The sequence below is a fragment of the Megalopta genalis genome, chromosome 5, assembly GCF_051020955.1.
Source record: "Megalopta genalis isolate 19385.01 chromosome 5, iyMegGena1_principal, whole genome shotgun sequence".
In the NCBI taxonomy this organism is placed as follows: Eukaryota; Metazoa; Arthropoda; class Insecta; order Hymenoptera; family Halictidae; genus Megalopta; species Megalopta genalis.
This window is the reverse complement of record NC_135017.1, coordinates 2,845,586-2,862,592: the sequence shown is the minus strand read 5'-3', so window position 1 is coordinate 2,862,592 and position 17,007 is coordinate 2,845,586. Positions and strand designations below refer to the sequence as shown.

The window sequence follows — 17,007 nt, the reverse complement described above, 5'->3', positions numbered from 1 at the left end:
AACAATATTTTCTTATTAAAAAGAGGGTTTCAATGTTTACAAACTGATCTCAATGCATATTAAGACCGATTTGAGGCAAAACTATTTCAGTTAGCGTTTATCCGACAATCGCAACAGTTTTGCCCTTCATTATTCTCCTTGCCATATTGTCAAAATTTCAGGTAAGTCAATTTTAAATTACACTCGTTTCGCGTACAGTATTTTTGGTTTCTTGTTTGAATTATTATTTCAGCTTTCTTGTTTTAACAAATTAAAGCGTTATCACAGATAAGAAAGCTTCTAAAGGATTATAAACAGGGTCGCAGGAAAAGTCACTACGCAAGGAGTGGGGGCATGCGACGCATGCGCGCGAGTCCCGCACAGCGGCGTGGAGCGTCCATCGAGTGAACATTATAATTCTGAACTGTCGCGACGCCATTGCAGCTCAGAATCATAATGTCCATCCGGTAGACGCCCTACGCAGCTCTGTAGTTACAATTTAAAATAGCGTAAAAATTAAAAGCATTTTAAAACATCAAAGTATAATTTTTCATCCATTAAGATGATTAAAGGAAAAATGAAGTTGCTACGTTGTTTCCATTCCTTGCAATTGACGCAGACAATTTTGATTTTGCATAAATATCCGCGGTGTAGTAGCAATTAACACGTTGGCTGCCGCGCGATTTTTACATGACTTACCCAAGGCGCCAACATGAATTTTTCATTATGCGATGCACATTATATTGAAATATTATTTACAGCAGATAGGTTTAGTTGTATAAACTTGTTTTATGCATTTTTCGTGGCGGGGGTCACCGGTGACCCCCAAGGCGCCGCAGACCATTTTTGTGATTATATTTCAATCTCCGAGTTTAGGATGAAGTTAGCGATGTATTTAGTGAAATGTCCTAACGATGAAGATTGCACTTCACTAAGCAATTACGTACAGAAAAAACGTCGTCATGAACTTAAAAGGGAACCGGGAAGTATGCGAAATATAAGACGATTTTGCAAATTGTGTTATGAAAAAAATACAAAACAGCTAGGAAGAATGAGAGCAAAGAATTGCGCTAAGAAAGTGACGACATATTGTGCTGACTGTTCTGGTTCACCTTTTCTGTGCCTACCGTGTTTCGATGTGTTTCATCGTTATGCGCACAAATGACATGTATATTTCCTTGTATTAATAAAATTATTTTTGCATGTTCTATACGGCATTCATTTCTTCAAAGCATTACAGAAACAATGGTATTATTTAGAAATTTATAAGTATCGATGTTTACCCTAATTATGTATTTTAACTATTTGTCGCATCGCCGGGTCACCGGTGACCCCCACGCGCTGTAGCCAAGTCGAGTGCCGGTCACCGGTGACCCCCACGGCAGCCAACGTGTTAATAACGAACAAATGCACAGTGTGCGTAAATAACCGAGCGACGATGAAAGAAACAGTAAGAACTGTATAGAAACCGAATCTTCTCTTGTTCCTCTCCGACTAAGACAGGCCAATTAATTATTGTCACGAGCGCGTACAGCGTCCGCAGTCGAATTACAACAGTTACGGTGCCCGAAATTGAAGGGGTCCATTGACAGAGAGATTCCGAATGGGCGTCCCGGCGAGCATCCGAATGGACATCCGAATGGGCGGCCGTCGGCCGATCTCGGCCGAGCATTGTCGCGGTTGTCGGTCGGTTCGTCGGTTGTAGCCGCCCGCGCACTAGACCGGGCCGGTCGACGGGGGCCGAGGTTAGCCGAAGCCGGTCGAACACGGGCGAACACGGGCGAATAGTTCGCTCGAATCGCGCCGCCGCGATGCATCGCATCGGTTCGAACGCGCGCTCGCCCGGGCTCTGGCTGTCTCGCTCGTCTCCCTAGTGTGTGTCCCTAGTCGCTCGAGATTCGTCCTCTCCCTTATCGCTTAGCGCGACGGCGCGGCTTCGAAAATAGGCGCGCTACCGCTGTTGCCACTCGCGACGCCGCGACGCCGGGCGTCGTACGAGAACGGTGCCGTGTCGTTTCCGCGTTGACAGCTCTGCGAACGATCTGCGCGAACTGTGCAGCCTCTACAGTGTGTCTCCTCTCGATGAACTTGTCGACTGCCTGTGACGCTTGAATGCGAACCGGCGACGTGCGCGCGCGCGCCGACGACGATTGCCTCGTATAATCCGTGACAGGTTCTCGTTTAGATCGCGACGCCCGTGCCGCGCGCCGGCTCTCGTGTTCCGTGACACTCGCCAGTGAGAATTCGACGCGGTTTCTCGACCGTTCCTACGTTTCCTGCAGTGGTGTTCTGAAAACAGAAGGTGCGACGTTGTGTATGCCCGCAGATATTCACGGCTCCTAAGCGAGTGCACGCGCACGCCGCGTGGTCTCCACGGTCTGGCCCGCAACGAGGCACGCGCCGGCTACGTTTCGGTGACAAAGCGCCGGACCTTTCGGTAACACCCGGTATGGATTCCCATCCGATGGTGAGTTTCGTAAACTGTTCTCTTCTATTTCCGCGATGTTTCACAGTGAATTTGTTTAATGCTCTCCCGGCCATGTTCGATTTCATTTCTCACTGTTTCGAGAGGCAGGAAACTTGAGACGCGTTCGCGGTCATAATAGACGCCCGGCGTAGTCGTATGGCACACGTGTTCTCCGCCCGCTGTAGAGGACAGCTATTATGATGAGAGCTGTTTGAACTTCTTGCCGCACTTTGACGTGTTTGAGACTGACGAGGTTATGTCAAGGTTAGGATCTTTATGCAAAATAGGGCTTATCCTCGTCAAGTGCAATCGGTTTGAGTGAAATAAAATGTTCTTCCTTGGATAATTTCGGCGAGTTGAAAGTAATATCTAAAAACACATAATAATATCTAAATACATAGATGTCCTTATATATATAAACACATAATAATATCTAAATACATAGATGATCTATGTATTTAGATATTATGTGTTTATAAGGACATCTATATATTTAGATATTATTATGTGTTTTTAGATATTACTTTCAACTCAATATTATATAATATTTAATATTTACTTTCAAGCAATGATGATATTAAAAGAATTTATATATATATATATAATATCAAATCATCATTGCTTGAAATTGCTTGAAATACGTAAAGCCGGCAGTCTGGTAATAACTCGTTGACTGCGAATAATTATTTTTCATGTCATCAATATTTAATCCTGTCAGTGCCAATCGAAAAAGTCGCGTTTCCCTCAATGAAAAATACCAAATCTGTTCGATTTAGTTTGACAATGTTCCGTAAAAAGAAATTATAAAAATGTGGAATCTGATAATTAGAAAATGAAAACAGGAATATAAATTAAGAGATAAAACTGTTGTTTATTAAGGAAACAACATTCTCTCAAGCGTGGCCAACGATGATGTATCGTTGTTCGGCACTGAAAATGATAAACCTTCAAATAAATGTGTGCACAGCATAAATATGAATTTTCTTTTTCTTCCGAAACGTTATTAGAGTCGACAAAGTTCGATTTAGTGTAAATCTGAAGAAAATGGTACGACAAGGGGTCCTGTGACGTTTATTCGTCGTAAATGTTCGGTCGTACAAACGACTGCAAAAGTTGTAGATACAGAAATTCTTTGAGAAGAACTGAATGAACTTGAATATTGCGTCAGTATTTGGAGATAGAGTTGCGGTCGATTAGGAACTCGATGCTCCCGATTAAAAGACCCAGCAGTGCGCGGAAATATGATAAGTTATCGAGAAAATTTAACAGGTGACACATTCGTGCTTGTTTCATCATATTTCGACTGTTTTGCAGAATAGGCCACAGTTTCTGATTACTTACGATCTGATTACACATTGCTGTTCACGCGATTAAAGTGTAATAATAGTTGTGAGTTTTTTTGTTTTCATAGATAAATATTGTTACTATGATTTAGGCCAAATTGCTGGAGTGTAAGGGCCAAAGAATTTAAGTATTTACAAAGTGGATATTTGATAATGACAAATTTCTTTCAATTGCTGTGTGAAAATTTTGAAACAAATGCAGCGTTTTCATAATTATTAATGTACTAAAATGTTCTTGTAAAAGGACGATAAGCTCGTAATTAATCTTATTATAATTTTCCACTGTCAAATGTTGACAGAGCCGACAATGATTTCGATTACTGAATGATATTGGATAATAAATTAAATTGTACCGTTGAATTTTATAAAAGCACAATGCGTGTGACATTATTTTCTTGTCTCCCAGCGGCGTCCGTCGCGGTGTAAACAGAAGAAGAATTCTGTGAATGAAAAGCCGCGCGACGGTCACCAGTCCACTATTCCGTCTTTTATTTCGCCATTTTATGCATTTGTTATAAATTAGAATAGTTAATTGTTAAACTTAAAAAGTTACAATTTTAAATAGTGTAAAAATGTAAAACATTTTGAAACGTCAATGTATCGTTTTCAGTTTATCAAGATGATTAAAGAACGAATCAAGTTGCTACTTGGTATCTGTTCCATGCAATTGGCGCAGACAATTTTTTTATTTTGCATAAAAAACCGCAATCTAGTTATTAGTGTCCGTTGATCGTTGAATGCGTAAATTGTCGCAAACGTTACCAGTGACAGACAGTTGAATTGTCATTTGTGGCATAGAAGAGATCGCCAATAACCGGCGCATAATTGGCATCTTGTTGGATTGTGGAGGTCACTGGTGACCGACGTTCAATTTATTCATATTCCTCAATGCAATTGATACAAATAATGTTCCGCTAGCCCGGATCTAACCTGACCTAATCTGACCTAACCTTGCATTGTGGAAGTCATTGGTGACCGACGTTCAACTTATTAATGTTACTGATTCGAGTAATTTCTCAATGCAATTGATACAAATAAATAACAATCTTTGTAAAACGATAACTGTAAATAAAATAAATGCATAGTACATAATAATTAGACTGTTGATTTTTATGCAAACTATAAACGATCAAAGTTAATTGTAAGCTACACAGTCTCTCCTTTTTTAAATAACTTTAACAAGTTGATAATTACTTTGATATATCTTCAAATTTTTTAACGTCTCGGAAGTTTTCTTTTCGATCTGTTCATTTCTGTCAGAAATGCACAAATATTCGCAGTCTAGGAATACAAAGCAATCTTTGAGCATTGTGACTAAAATTAAATTCATTTGGATTTAAAATTGCTAGAAATTAAATTTATTTGTACCATGAATTACAATAAATAATTAAGCAACATATTAATTATTTTTATTATTTAGTTCTATAATAATAAGTTCCATTGAAGTTTTTGGTGCCGTTTTTACAGATACTTAGTCTTCGCTACTACAACAACATTATTATATGTATAAAAAACGGAATTAATCTATAGCTAAGATACATTATTATTTTCTTTTATTTCTTTTTATTGTTATTTTATTTTACTTTACATAGAAAATTATTTACCAAATGTCCTTAGTGATCTATAGTTCACAGAGAGGCATTTTTCACAAAGTAATGTAAGGCCAATTTATTTTTCAATTCATTGTCTAACTAACACATCGCCCAATAAATGATCATGTTTGTTCGCAATCGTAACCGTAAACGCGCTCACCTGTGAAATATGAAATGTGCAGCGACACCCACACAAAATTTATCATGCGCAGCCAATAAAACAGTGTTTACTGTTCCGCTCGTATCAAAGTAGGTGACTGCGAAACATTGTTACAACGCGATAAAGAATGTTCTTGAGAGATATCGAATGTCACGATGTTAGAAAAATGCATTCGACATTAGACTCACGGTAAATAACAAAGTGATTTGATACTACTCAAGCTGCAAGAATGCATTTGCATTAAGTACATATTATACAGAAATTAATCAATCTAACGAATATACTTCCACAAAAGCTTTTCGGCTTCATTAATTGTTAATCGAGGAAATGAATTATTTGAAGTCGATTGATTGCATTTTTATACTAATTTCCAGGGTCTTGATTATCATTCCGACTGCTGAAACGCGGCCGCCTGTACCGGAGTCATTTCTGATCTACACTGATATAATCATATTAATATGCACACTAATACTAATATATAATTGCGGTTGATATTAACTTATTTTATGAATTATATTTAAGATATTCAATTTTATTATTAATATTCCGTTTTATATTTTATAACACTATAAATGTATGTATGTCATTACAGTTAGAAAAATGTGATTAAATCATGAAAAATGTTTAAATTTGACATTTGATAGAATTGGTGAATGACGGACTTTCGCTAAAATAAACAATTTTGTTTGAATATAATCTAACTGTTTATAACATTACGAGAATATATTGTTCCATCAGAGGAATCTGCAAATAGTTTTGCAGAAGAAAAGTTTGCACAGCTTTAAGAAAGCTTAAAATTTTATAAAATTGATAGATGACAGATTCTTGCTTAAATAAATAATTTTGTAGAACAAAAATTTGTCTAACTTTCGTACTTAAATCAAAGATCGAGTGTTCAATAATTAGATGTATCTTGCCAAAATTAAATTAATATTATTAAAATAAACTGTTTCGTATAGGAAAAAATATCTACAGTTTCCACGGATAAAGTGCAGAAAATTCTGTTTTAAATTCACTGCTGCAACTATATTGCAAAAATAAATATCATAGTACTCAGGACACTTCACAAAATCATTTCACTGCTATGATTGAAACACAAAAAATTCCCAAATTTGTAACCTGAATTTTCTTTTCCAAAGAAAACTCTAAAACTATCAATGAGAATAATTTGAGAATATTTTAGTAAAAATCTTACGGAACAGACTAATTTTTGGCGAGCATACAATCCTAGTATAGTAAGCATTACACTTTGATCATTGTGCTGTATTATTTCATTAAAAATTATCTATTTTTTCCAATTTTTATATAATTAATAAGATGAACGTTTTTTTTTCAAAGAAAGATTACTATGTGGAAACTGAATTTACTTTTCCAATGTGAACTCTAAAACGGTGAGAAACATAGAAGTGCCATTATTTGGATTCGCGTTCAGCGCATAAAAATAAAAACATACGGCACCCATTGCCGTCATGTCGAATCGCGTTATTCTCCATCTGCATGACAATAAACGTGTCATAGCCGCGTGTACAAACTCTCCGCTCCAAGAACTAATAAGTAAACGAGTGAAACGTGATCGTTAAGTGGAATGATTCGCGATTTTCGGCGGCAACGCGGGAATTGCCGCACTTCCACGGGCCTGGTAATGGCCTTTTCCAGGGATCGTAAATTGCGACAGCCATTATTATCGTTCCGTTCGTGATTATGAAAATATCGGACGCGGTCCCGATACTTACGTGCACCATTCTGCGCATTGGCACTTGATGACATAATGGCACTTCAGGCATTGATCGACCGACAGATCGCTGCCAATACAAGAAACGTCTCCATTGTGGGCCAACGTCTCTTTTACACCCAATTTCAATTCAACCTGTCAATTTTTATTCGAGATACTTGAGCACCGATCGCGTGGAACAGTGCTCTGCTAAATTTAATTGTATATTGTTGCAAAGGGAACCCTGCAAATTAGAAACGGTCGATTATCATTAATTATCATTGATTATCATATCATATCAATTTTTAATTCAATCGTGATTCACTTTTATACGTATAATAAACATTTTTAAAAACACTTCAAACCATAAAATTGAGGATAAGATCGGTAAATGTGGAAAAGAGAGAACAATATTTTCTTATGGTTATGCAAAACATGTTCTTTAAATTTTTTTTTGGATAACATATTTTACATCAGAATATTACCAAACCAGTTAAAATGGCTGGTTTGTAATTTTTTTATTTTCTAGTTTGTTTAATATTCAACAATAATTGTATTTATATAAATAATATGAACAAAATTAATATTGATATTATAATATAATATGAAATATTAATATTATAATTATTATATATTAATAATTACTAATTAATATTATAATTATTATATATTAATAATTACTAATTAATATTATAATTATTATATATTAATAATTACTAATTAATATTATAATTATTATATATTATATAATATTTCATATTTTATATTATAATATTAATATTAATTATGTCGATTTAATTAATTGTATCAGTGTTAATAACATTAATATTAATATTGCACTGTTTTTAGTAAGCTACGAAAGAACAGTTACAATAAACAAAAAGCAGAAATAAAATATGACCAATATAAACAAAGCTGAATTTTTCTTAAAAATATGAATTTCTGATTTTTTATTATTTTGAAATCATTCTTTTGTGGCTTATTAAAACCAGTGCAATGTTAACGTTAATATTATCAACAATAATACAATCAATTAAATTGATACAATTGATATTAACCTTATCAATATTGGTATTAATGTTATTATATAAAGTATGAAATGAAAACATTAGATTAATTAAATAAATGAAATAAATTAAAAACGAATTAAAAATCTAAGTGCTCTCTCAACCTAAATTCTAACCACTACAGATCATTGCGGTTATGTAAAGATTCAGGGCATAACAGAGCACAATAATGAAAGTGGTTGCAGTTCTTTATTTTCCAAGTTTATGGCACATAATGTTTAACAATTGATGGTTTCGCAGCAATAAGAACACAGTTGCACTGTTTAATACCGTTTTTGTTAGACGTCCTATTCCATGTAGAAAAAATGTGCGGTCTCTCGCTCGGTGTAAACAGGAATCAGCCCCGAGTAATAAGTATGGCGATTTCACAACAGATTGCATCGCGTGTTTAATATGTCTGGTGCAATAGAGAGGCAGTCCCATAAACTTATATCGTGTTCTGGCGTTGGATATTATTACTTCGAGATACATTATTCATCACGCCGGCGATTATAATAAGATATAACTCACTTTTTATAGCAAATCTCTCATGCGCGCTATAGTCGTTGTGTGATTTCGACGTAAAGAAGGGCGTCAATGATAAATGAAATTGTTTTTGGAGGAGTTTTATTGATTTTTACCGCGTCTAGTCATAAATAACTTCCGTTTCTATATCAGAGATTTATTTTTTTTATTTATTTTTTGCTTTCTTTATTTTATTTATTTTGAACTCTTATCTATTTAGTGAAAGCAAAAAGCCGTTTGTCCCGGTGAGTCATTGTGGGTAGATACGAACAATAGATTCTACCTGATGCATCGGATGATTGTAAAAAATATGTAGGCTGTTATTTTATTTAATAAAAATATAATCTGTAGCAATAGTACCTGCTGGATCTTTCAGTGGATCTTACCAATTGAACGAAATTTTATGCTCTAGAATATTCGAAGATATTAAAATTGAAACATTAGAGATCTTATAACCGAAATTTGCATTTGCATATTAAAATTAAGTTCTTGCTGGACAAAGTAATATTTAGCCGGCACACAATTGTAATATTAAATTAGCTTTTTTATAACGCCATGACATACGTAGTAAGCAGAACATCTTTACTATTTTATTAAAAATTACTTATTTTTGTGAGATTAATTCTTAGAATCCTATGTCTACTATTGCATGATAATGTATGATTACAGAAATATAGAAGAGGTTTCTTCGTTTAAGGAAATCTAGTTCAATTTGTTACTATAACTAAAATTTCTATACAAAATCTATTATAACTAAAACTTTTATAAAAAAACTCATAACTAAAATTTCTATTAAAAAATATATTACAATATAAATTTCTATCAAAAATCTAATATAATTAAAATTTCAATACAAAATCGATTAAAATATTTTCTACTAAAAATGGACTACAATTAAAATTTCTATTAAAAATCTATGAATAATCTATTGTAATTGAAAATGATATTAAAAATCTACAAATTAAATTTCTATTAATACACTGTAGAATATTGGAAAATTTTATTTTATATAGAAAAATAAATTATGTAAATGTAGTTTATAATAATATCTTTACTTGTGAGAAATTTGCATTTGATCTACTCATTTTTATCACGAATCCATAAAATCCTCGGTCTAGCATTGATTGATTGAATCTGTCGAAGATAATTAAAAATTCAAATTACCAAACCAGTCAAAATGACATTACAGTGCAATTGCTTTTATTACTAATTTTTAGATATAGATATAGATATTTTAGATGTAGATATTTTTAGATATAGATATCTTATCTGAGAGTTTATTTTTGTAATATCTTGGCACTAAAATGTTTTATTAATTTGTTAATATTTCATTCAAATCCTCTATTAGATGATAATTTATCTAAATAATACAATGTGTGTGTGATTAGATGGTAGAACATTCGGATACTGGAATATTGTAAAAACAAATATTCGGATAATGGAGTCTCTACTGTACTTCTGTTGTATAAAAATTATATGTTACCACCATGATTTTACACCCCTGTATCGGCGGTGATCTATTAAAAAAATTGACCGCAAAATCGTTCTCGGTCTAGAAAATCAAGGTCGGAGGATCAAATTGTTTGTTTTTATCCAGGAATAAAAGTCCGAAAGGAACCATGAATCACAAGTCAACCCTTTACATTAAAAAAACAATGTTCTACATGCAAAAATGAGTCGAAACAAACGAATAACATTTTCTGTTTAAGGCTCCGTTTCCGAGCAAAATTAGGTTGAAAAAATAATACCAAAATAATACAAATACAAAATAGTAGGAGAATCAAGTGGCGCGTCTGGCAATAACATACCAATTCTACTTCTCCTAATACTACAGTAAATTCAGATTGTACACAAAAATGGACTATTTAGGGATACTATATTATATAATATTATACATAGTATATTATTATTATACATTATATATATATATATTATATTATTATTATATATTATTATATAATTTGGGAATTTTGGCAAAACGAGCCGCAAATTGACGAGCTCAAATTGTCCGCTTTTGTGTACAATCTGAACGTCAATTAGGGAGAATTTACTGAACAAGCTAATTTTAAAACTGTTACTCTTCTTTCTCGACTTATTTTTGCACGTAAAATTACTTCTCGGCCTGTTGTACCACGAATTTGGAGACACCCTGTACAGAGTGTTCATCCTAACGATTACACCGATTTTTGAGGCATTTACTCTAATCTGAGAAAAAAATGTTTCGAATAAAACTTAATAAGTGCTTCGTGGAGAATAATGTGCGATAATAAAAGTTTCGAAAATTTCTTTTCTCGATAAAAATATCAGGTCACCTTGACTTTTTTAAATGGCACTGTGTATTTTTGACTTGACAGCATTATAGCTGACCTGAAAACGAATTCAACGAGCTGCTGCATAATGACCTTTGAATCAATGTTAGCTTAGAAATTCGCAGTACATTGAGAGAACAATTGTAAACTGTATGCAGTAAAAGTCATTGTGTAAAGGCAATTATGCAGCAGGTCGTAGAATTCCTTTTTTTCGTCAGCTCCAATTCTATAGAGTAAAAAATACATGTTGATATTGAAACAAGTCAAGAGTTCCTGAGCTTCTCGTCAAATAAAAAAATTTTTCGAAATTTTTATCGTTGCGCATTGTTGCCCTCGAACTTACTTACTTATTTATTATTTTGCGTACACTCGTTAAATTTCATTGCGAACATTTTTTTGTCAGATTAATTTAAATGTCCCAAAAGTCGGCGCGACCGTTCAGATGTACATCCTGTATAATTTCGATGTGTCATTTTTAACATCGTTTTTCAGCGGTACCTTTCGAGAGGCGCCTTGCAAGAATGTATAAAAACGAAACCTTGGCGGTGATGTTAAATTACGTTAAGCTTAAAACGTGCGGCTGTCCTTTTGTTCCGGCGTGTGTATATTCGTCTTATTAATTTCCACCGCGGAGAGATCTCTCGGGAGTCACCTCGATAAAGCAGAGAAAATGCTTAACAAAAATCGCGCGAAGGATACGGAACCGAGGAAGGAGAAAGAGAGAAATATTTGTCGCCGGCGTGCAACAAATGAATCGCGATGGACGCATTCGAAAAAAAATGAGATGGTAAGGTCGAGCGCGCGGAGTGCTTGCACAAGGCTGGTTGCTCGGACGGTGCTTCGGTTTCTTTCGTCCAAAATGACTTCATCCGCAGACGATTCCAAGGATTTCGTTGGAGGAAGGAAACAAAAAGCAGGTAGCAATCACGGCGAGGAATGCGCGGGAAGGTTGAAATAATAGCTGCACCGGTGCAGTCAGCGGCGCAGCGGTGCAGAGGAGCGCCGATGCAGCGGTGCACTGATGCACTGATGCAGCGACGGCCGACGACGACCGACGAGCTGATGCTGATACCAGCGCACAGTGGGCTGGAAACCCGTTTATCGTGTCCAAAATTATTTCAGCGCTATCAGAAGCTTCGAAGTCGTAGTATAGTAGATCATCGAATTTGTCTCGGCGCCAGCTAGAATATTATCAAATCAAAAATATTTACGTTAATATTGAAAAAATCGAAATAACTCCAAATTATTTATAACAAACATTTTGTTTTCGAAATTGTATATATTAAACATTTGTGAAAAAATCGTCAAATAGCACTGCAAAACTGTAAGGAGCTGCAGCTAAAATTTACACGTGCGCATGTCGAAGGTATAAGCTTTCATAAAACGCAAATCCGAAATCTAACGTTTTTCAACATTTTTTTTTTAAACTCTTCTTAAAGTTTACATTGTACTTTATGCTCTCTTCGTGCATCGATTGAAAACATGTTTAGATCAGCCAACTTCGACTGACGATAACTCTGCGAAAAATCGTCGTGCGATGATAACCTTTCTTTTAAATTAAAGATCGAAATCTCTACTTTAAGACAACGTTTCTGGATTTGAAGTTCGATGCATCCACGCCACTGTTTGACACATTGAAAATTGCCACGTCCGAGAAAGCAACGTGGCTGGATCTTTTTGGCAATGTTACAGCACTTTAAAATAACCCTCACATTTTTGTCATGTACCAACGTCATCGGCTTTATAGGACGTTAAGCACAGGGAGGTTTCAAGCTTTCACTTAAAAAAAAAGTTATCACCCTACGATGATTTTTTGCGGAGTTATCGTCAGTCAAAGTTGGCCAATTTTTCTCCAAAATTTTTCTATGCTATAATTTTTTGTGTGCAGTGTGCATTTGCTCGTATATAGGAAAATATAGCAGAAATTTGCATTTCAGCACTATAAAACGAATAATTAAATTATTTCATTGCAATTCCAATTTCATAATTCTGCACTTAAAACGCTATGTATGATATATATCTGCTTGGAAAGTTGTTTCAAAGATTTTATATTTTAACTCTTTGCACCCGGGACCATTTTAACTCCAAAATGAAGACATTTGTTTCAATCTACAGTATTTATACATATAAAAAACTCCTATTATTTAACAATTTATCGAATACAGATAAATTTAATAATGTGAAAATTGTTTTGAAAACAATGTAGCAATGTTTAGCGTCGTCTCAGAATCGCTACTCGAGCGCAATGGACTAAAATTTCAAGGTTTTAAAGGGTCCTTATTTGAGATAGAAAAAGATTGTCTCGAAATCTGAAAGTCTAACAGTTGAGTTTCGGCCATAAATTACCGCTTTTCAGACCGCTGTGCAGCATGCAGGTATAAAGCTCTCTCGGTCTCGCTCGATGAACTCGCGAGAAGCCGGCTCTCCAACCACGGTGACTAATAACGCGATTCTGTATCGTGTTAAATTCCTTCGTCCGGCTGATTCCCGCCGGTTTATGGGCTGCCTTCCGGGGGTATCGTGATAGCTCGCCGATTAATCGCGGCCACCGAGCAAATACGCCCGATCTTGACCTTTCGACGAGTCTGGAATCTCTTTGTGACTTCTTCGGAAAGCCAGACGGTCGACGTACAGTTTACCCTTTCTTTTAACCGCTTCGCGGGCGATGACGTCGGGGGAACGTCACTGGTTTTACACGTTGTTTCTGGCTTCGAAGTCGACAATGTTTAACACTCGAACGGCGGAACATTTGGCGAAATTATAACCGTGTGTGCTGAGCATCATTTACGATTTCATTTGTCAATTTTCGTTAACAGATTTTTTGAGGTGCTTCATCTAAGAATGTTAGGTTTCCTATGGATCTTAATGAAACATGTGCGAACAATTTAATTAATTCAGAGTTGTGCTAATTCAATTACATTGTAATTCAATTATATCGCATTCGGATGACATTGTAATTCAATTAAGTAACTCAAATCTTTCAGTTAATTGAATTACACTGTGATTCAATCTCGAATGTAAATGCATTACAATATAATACAATTGAATTACAATATAATTGAAGAAATTAATAATTAATTTAAGCAAATTTAAACAAATTTGAACAAGTTTAAGCAAATTTAAACAGATATTAATAAACATAAACAAGTAAACAAATAACATTGTAATACAAATTAGATTGCAATGTGATTGAATGATAATCGGAATTACGAATTACAATGTAATGGAATTACTTTGTAATTGAAATCAGTTGCGATATGAATTATGGATTAAAATGTGATTGAATTACTTTGTAATTCTAATCCCTGAAGTAATTCAATTGTAACTCTGAATTAATTATTAGAAACTGTTGACAAGAATATAAATGGGCGTGAGTACGTTTAAAATTATTCATGATGTTATTTATTAATTTTTGTCGATAGATTTTTTGAGGTACTCCATCTAGGGACGTTAGGATTTCAATGGACCTTTTAATGTCACATGTGTGAACGTTTCAATTAATCGTCAAAATATTGATATAACAGTCATAATTGGAATATAAAATATAATTGATGTAATAATTGGATAATACCATAAAGGGTAAAGTAATAATGAAAATTATACGGTTAGGAAGAGATCTCGCGATATCAAGACGAGAACTGGTCGATCTGCTTGGACCGGAAAATCATCTATTTCAGGACACTGCGAAAGAATGGGCCTTCTATCTTCATGTTATTAGAATTATTCGAAGAAATTACTCGAAGAAATTGCTCGAAGAAATTGGTTGAAGAAATTGCTCGAAGAAATTGCTCGAAGAAATTACTCGAAGGAATTGCTTGAATGACTAAAAAAGCAATGGAAATTAAGTAAACATTATTTAAAATGATATTGAAATTAAAGTAATATTATTGAGCTTTCAGAATTATACAAAATAAAAATATAACTTTGTCCTTAAAATTAAATATTGTCTTTTGTACTTTAGCGCTGAATTTCAACACTTTAGCATCCCAATAAATATCGTTGTTTATAATAATTTGTGTAGCAGTTTTTGATTTTTATAGCGACCGACAATTGTTCTGAATTTTCATATTATTTAATAGACGTTTGTTACAGATAATATTATTATAAACTACATTCGAGAAATGAGCAGTCTTTGTTCGTCCGTTTCGAGCATGTTCGTTAATCTAACCGACCGTTAAATGGAATTCAATCGAATACACGTTGAAATCTCGAATTGAAATATATTTCCAGAAAATCGATTCCCTTTCGTTCGACTAAAGTTGGATGTACAAAGATCCTCGAACCAAGTCTCGTCCAGAAAAATCTGTTTCTTACAACAATAAATGTTTTTTCGCCGCGCGTAAACGCCGATGGATAATTGAGGAGAAAAGAGGGCGAAGAGGGAAAGAGTACGGAACCGCAATTTTACGTAGCGCGACGAATGCTGGTACGAGTGTGCTTTATAAGGTGCTTGTTAAATTTTACAACCGGTCATTACGCTCTTGATTCTGGTAAAACTTGAGGAAATAATAATAACGCGTGGTTAACCGGCGTCGCGTCAGTTCGACGAGGGTTCGACCGCCCGATGGAAATTCCTTGTTTTCGTGAGACATCGTCCAGCTTCCGACGTGCAGCCATTTTTCATGTTTCATTGATATTGCCTGCGTCAGAGTTGGGCAAAAATTGTATTCGGACGACAAATAAAAGATACGCTGTCGGACAAAAAGATAACACACTTTAAAATTAACGTGATTTTTATTTATTTAACGTTACAACCAAGGTTACGTTTCTATACAAATTTACAAATTACCGCTATAAACATGCGGAAATGAAATAGAATTGAATTTCGTCAGTCTAAACAATTTCATTCGACGAGAGAAAGAATTTTTATGAAAATACTGTGGGACGAAATGATAGCACATTTAACTAAAAATTATGTGTAGCAATAAATCAACGAATTATTAACAGTCATCATTCTCTTTGACAAAGATTTATAGTTTCTTAATAGTTTTTTGCTCTAATTGATTTAATTGCACGAAATATTAAATATCATTTGTTGATTTATTGCGATACATAATTTTTTTGTCTCTTTATCCTACTATACCTCCATCAAAATAACTTTGTTTAAAAATAAAATTGTTTAGACTGGCGAAATGCAATTCTATTTCATTTGTGAATGTTTATAATGATATTTTACTAATTTTTATAGAAACGTAACCTCGGCTGTAACGTTAAATAAATAAAAATTATGTTAATTTTCAAGTGTGCTACCTTTTTGTCCCGAACTGTACATCTAATATTCTATAATAACTCTGCATTTTTGGGGATTTTTCATTTTTCGTAACTAGGATTATCAACTTAAAAATCCGAAAAAATTCTCAATGATGTAGAAAAATAGCCGTGATATGTCACATTTTTTTTGTAATTTTTGTATGCACATTTAATTAGGGAAAATCGATCGAAAACCGCTCAACCGAGGACACGCTATAAATACTCCCTTGCCGTTTACCTGCGGCCTGCTAACGCAACGCTCTGAATCGAATCCAGCTTCGGTTTTATTAATTAAATGACTTTAATGTCGCGAAAATTTGTTGGCTTGATAGTGGTCACATAACGTGTTAGAGGCTAAAACTGTCTGTTCACAATCAGAGTTGGTCAAATAGTAAATCCGATTAATGATTGACGATTATAACTCGTTGCTTGTTAGAAATTATTATAAATTAGTTATTATAACTAACTTAATTAATTCTTGCAGCTAACTGTACCTATTATAATTAGTTCTTACAACTCATTATAACTATTATAATTAGCTCTTACAACTACTTATAATTATAATTAGTTCTTACAACTAATTATAGCTAACTTAATGGGTTCTTACAACTAATTGTAGCTAACT

General features: G+C 34.4%; 1 long non-coding RNA gene across 2 annotated transcripts in view; it reads left to right on the top strand.

Moving 5' to 3' along the window:
* The first annotated feature begins 1,597 nt into the window (after nt 1–1,597).
* LOC143259553 (uncharacterized) overlaps nt 1,598–17,007 on the top strand; it is a 72,099-nt gene continuing 56,689 nt past the window's right edge. Inside the window, exon 1 of one of the 2 annotated variants that reach the window (XR_013033557.1) lies at nt 1,598–2,446. This is a non-coding gene — a long non-coding RNA (uncharacterized LOC143259553). The remainder of the gene's footprint in view (nt 2,447–17,007) is intronic. The other variant, XR_013033555.1, reaches the window with a different exon arrangement.